Genomic DNA, 5000 nt, shown 5'->3' with positions numbered 1-5000 from the left:
AAACTTATGATAAAACAGGAAAGTAAAAACAACATTCAAAAATATGTAAATATTTTTTTTTTCTTTTACTCCAATTCCATGATAAAAAAAAATCTCGTAAATGGAAAGAAATAGGTTTTATCAATGCATATATTATAAAATAACATACGCGGATTAGCTCACAAAAATATACCTATCTAAGTAACTGTTCTGACCTGAATATCGCCTTCCTTACAGGAATTTTAATTTTCTTTTTCTTATAAGTTTGATGTTTCATAAAAAAAAAAATCACCATATATATATTTCTGTGGAAAACACAGTAGGATGCAGGTTATTATTATTATTATTATTATTTATTTTTTTTTTTTACCTTTTGACAGCTACACAGGTGTTTGTACGCGTGTGTGTATATATGTATGTATATATGTATGTATGTATGTATGCATGTATGGATGGATGGATGTATGGACGGATGTATGTATGTCTGTATGCATGCATGTATGGACGGATGTATGTATGTCTGTATGTGTCTATGGACGAATGTATGTATGTATCTCTGTATGTATGTATATATGGACAGATGCATGTATGTCTGTGTGTATGTCTGGATAGATGGATGGATGGATGGATGTGTGTATGCATTTGTGTATGTATATATATCTGTCTATCTAGCTCTCTATCTGTATGTCTATCTATCTACCTAGTTATCTCTATAAATATCTGTGTATATGTTTTTTATACACTTTTCCCCAATTCCTTTTCCTCCTCTCTTTCTCCAACCTTCTCGTGTTCCTTCTTTCTTTCGTTTCCTTTCCTTTTCCTCCTATTCTCTTCTTCCTCCCTCTTTCCCCTCCTTCTCCGCCTTATTCCTGCTCCTGCCACTTCTCGCTCTCCTCCTTTTCTCCTCCTCTTCCTCCTTCTCCTCCTCCTCCACCTCCTCCTTCTCCTCCTCCCTTCCTCCTTCTCCCTTCCTTCTCTCTCTTCCTCCTCCTTCCTCCTTCTCCTCACTTCCTTCTCTCTCCTCTTCCCCTTCCTCCTCCTCCTCCTCCTCCTCACTCCCTCCTCCTCCTCCTCACTCCCTCCTCTTTCTCCTCCCTTCCTTTTCTCCTCCTCTTCCCCTTCTTCCTCCTCCTTCTCCTCCCTTCCTTCTCTCTCCTCTTCCCCTTCTTCCTCCTCCTCCTCCTCCTCCCTTCCTCCTCCTCCTCCCTTCCTCCTCCTTCTCCTCCCTTCCTTCTCTCTCCTCTTCCCCTTCTTCCTCCTCCTCCATTCTTCCTTCGCCACGGTATTTCAGCGTCGTGCAGTTGCTCTATATTTTAGCAATTACTGCACGCGGGTATGAATATTCAGTTATTCAGTGGATGAGCTTAAACATGTCTAGAAGAAGAAGAAGAAGAAGAAGAAGAAGAAGAAGAAGAAGAAAAAGAAGAAGAGGGAGAAGAAGGAGGAGGAGGAGAAGAAGAAGAAGAAGAAGAAGAAGAAGAAGAAGAAGAAGAAGAAGAAGGAGAAGAAGAAGGAGAAGAAGAAGGAGAAGAAGAAGAAGAAGGAAGGAAAGAAAGAGGAGAAAAAAAATAAATAAAAAAAAAAGAAAAGAAGAATAAGAAAAAGAGAAGAAGAAGAAAAAGAAAGATAAATACAAAAAAAAGAAAAGAAGAAGAAGAAGAAAGATAAATACAAAAAAGAAGAAGAAGATAATAACTTAAAAAAAGAAAAATAAATAAAATAAAATAAAATAAGATGAAATAAAAGATATATAAGATTTATTTTTAAAAAGTGTTGCTTAGTCTCGAGCAAAGTAAAAGATGTCGATTTCTTCCTTTACTTAAATTTATTCTTCATTCTCTCTTCTCCTTTCCTTCTCCGTTGCTTCTCTACCTCGTTATTCTTGTCCCCTTTTCCCTCCTCTTTCCGTTCTCTTTCTTTCTCTTCTTATTATTCTGTTTTATCCGCTCTCCCTCTTTTTCTTCTTCGTTCGTTTTTTTTTTTTCTTCCTTCACCTCGTCCTTTACCTCTACCTTTTCTTCCTTTCTTCTCTTGCTCCTGCTCCCTCTCTCCTTCTCCTTCTCCTTCCTTCTCTCCTCCTTAACCTCCTACATTCATATTCTCCTCCTTCTCCTCCTCCTCCTCCTTTTCCTCCTCCTCCTCTTCCACCTCCTCCTCCTCCTCCTCTTCCTCCTCCTCCTCCTCCTCCTCTTCCACCTCCCCCTCCTCCTCCTCTTCCTCCTCCTCCTCCTCCTCCTCCTCCTTTTCCACCTCCTCCTCCTCCTCCTCCTCCTCCTCCTCCTCTTCCTCCTCCTCCTCCTCCTCCTACTCCTCCTCCTCTCCCCTTCTTGCTCTCCTCTTTCATCACTCCTCTTCCATCTACTCTAATCGCCTTCTCCATCTCCTCCCTTCCTTCCATTCCTCCAATTCCCTTCCTCCTCCTCCTTCTTCTCTCCTTCCCCTCCTCCCCCTCCCAACCCCCTCCTCCCCTCGTCCTCCATCCCTCCCCCTCTTCACAACCCCCCGCTCCCTTCCTCCATCCCTCCCCCTCTACCCCTCCTCCTCTCTTCCTCCACCCCCTCTACCCTCCATCCTCAACCCCCCCCTCTCTCCTCCACCCCCTCCATCCTCTCTCCTCCACCCCTCCCCCTCTCTCCTCCACCCCCTCCACCCTCTCTCCTCCACCCCCTCCCCCTCTCTCCTCCACCCCCACCTCCTTCCCTTCCTCCTCTTCCCCCTCCTCCTCCTTCCCTTCCTCCTCCTCCTCCTCCTCCTCACCCTCCTCTACGCAATCCACAAAGACACCGCCCGCCTCATCCTCCGCCCCGCCCATCCTCCGCCCTCGTTTCCCGCACCCGATATAACGAACAATTTACAATGACTCTGACGTTTAGATTTTAAGGACTGGATCGCAGACGCCCTTTATTCAGGGCAATCACGAGCGGTTTGGGGAGGAGGCGACGGCGGGGGGAGGAGGGGGAGGGGGAGGAGGGGGAGAGGGAGGGGGAGGCGGGGAGGGGAAGAGGGGAGGGGAGGGAGGGGGAGGAGGAGGAGGAGGAGGAGGAAGAAGATCTCAAAGATGTGAGAGAATATTTTAGATATGTGAGTGTGTGTATATATGCATAAATATATAAATATATATATATATATATATATATATATATATATATATATATATTATATAGAGAGAGGGAGAGAGAGAAAGATAGATAGATAGATAGCTAGATAGCTAGCTAGCTAGCTAGATAGATAGATAGATAGAGAGAGAGAGAGAGAGAGAGAGAAAGAACATTAAAGACAGACAAACAGACAAACCGACAGAGAAATGAATAGGTAAATGGTTTGGCGCTTTATCGTTTAATGACTTTTAAAAATGATAATATCACTAATGATATTCAATTTAACAACAATGATAAAGGTAATTTAATCGGCTTTGGGTGAAAGTTCGTTCCTGATCCGTTTAAATAGGAGTTTAATCTCCTCTTTCTCTCTTCTTCCCATTCTGCTTTATCTTGGTTCCCTCTTGCACACTCTTCCATTTCTTCTTCTTCCTCTTGTTTCTCTTTCTTATGCATTTTGATCAAATTTTTTTTTCTCGCTTCATCCCTTTCCTTTCAGATTCTATATATATATTTTTTTATTTTCTCCCTTTCTCCTTTTCTTTCTTATGGTTCATTTCCTTTCTTCATCTTCTTCACTTCCACTTCCTCCTGTTTTATTTTCTTTTATCTTTCTATCTTTTTCTTTATCTTCTTTCTTCCCCTCTTTCTTCCCTCTCTTCTCTTTCCTCCTCCTTCTCTTCCTCTCTTTACTTTTTCAGCTATTTCTTTCTCATATATTTTTTTCTCTCCCTCCTCCGCTCCTATTCTTATTCTATTGTCTTTTTCCATTTCTCCTCTCTTCTTTTCTCGTTTCCCTATTCTTTATTTTTTTGATGAGCCTTTTCTTTCTCCTTCTCTTTCACTAATTCTTTTTTTCCACTATCTCTTTCTTCCTCTCTCTTTTCTCCCTCTCTTTTTCTCCTTTCTCTCACGCTCCCTCTTCTTCCACTTTCTTCTTTCTCCCTTTCTCTTTCCTTTTCTTCCTGTTTCATTCTTTATTTTCCTCCCTCTCTTCTGCTTCTCACACACTCTTTCCTTCTGCCTTTTTCCTCTCCCCTTTTCTTCCATTCCTCCCTTCCTCCTCCCTTTCTCTCTCTCTCTCTCATTTCCTTTTTTCCTTCTTTCCTCCTTTCCTTCTTCCTCTCACCCTTCTACAAGTTATCCTTCCATCTCCCTTTCTCTTTTCCTTTCTTCCTATCCTTTCTCTCATTTCCTCCCCTCTTCTGACCTACTTCTATTCTCCTTTCTTCTACTCACCCCTTCATCTCCCTCTCTCCTCTCTTTTCCTCCCTTCCTCTGCCCCACTCCTCTTCTCCTTTCTTCCACTCACCCCTTCCTTCTCCCTCTCTCTTTCCCTCCTGCGCCTCCTCCCTCTGCCCTCCTGATTAGTATTCCATGGACATCAAAACCCTGTCTGTCTTTTTGCGAGGAAAACGCCCTTGTCGGTAGCAAAGAGAGAAATCTTTCACACATAAGGATATCAAAACTCACTCGTGTAGCATTTTTAACGCCTTTTTTATTTTTTTACTCCTTTCTCTCTCTCTCTCTCTCTCTCTCTCTCTCTCTCTCTCTCTCTCTCTCTCTCTCTCTCTCTCTCTCTCTCTCTCTCTCTCTCTGTCTGTCTGTCTGTCTGTCTGTCTGTCTCTCTCTCTCTCTCTCTCTCTCTCTCTCTCTCTCTCTCTCTCTCTCTCTCTCTCTCTCTCTTTGATTTTCTTTAATCGTCTTGGGATGATTCTATTTATTTATTTTATTAATTATCTTATTTTACAGCATATCTATTTTGATATCTTTTCCTTTTTCACTATGAAGGTAACAGATATATGGTTTCATATATAATTTCATTTAATGTATAGTAGCGAATTATCTGTATCTTATAGACCGATTTATCTACTCTGATATTTGCTTTAAATAAACAGTATGACAGATATGTTGTTATTCATA

The sequence above is a fragment of the Penaeus monodon genome, chromosome 43 (genome assembly GCF_015228065.2).
Source record: "Penaeus monodon isolate SGIC_2016 chromosome 43, NSTDA_Pmon_1, whole genome shotgun sequence".
Classification (NCBI taxonomy): Eukaryota; Metazoa; Arthropoda; class Malacostraca; order Decapoda; family Penaeidae; genus Penaeus; species Penaeus monodon.
The sequence above is the reverse complement of the archived record's forward strand: the minus strand, read 5'-3'. Positions refer to the sequence as shown.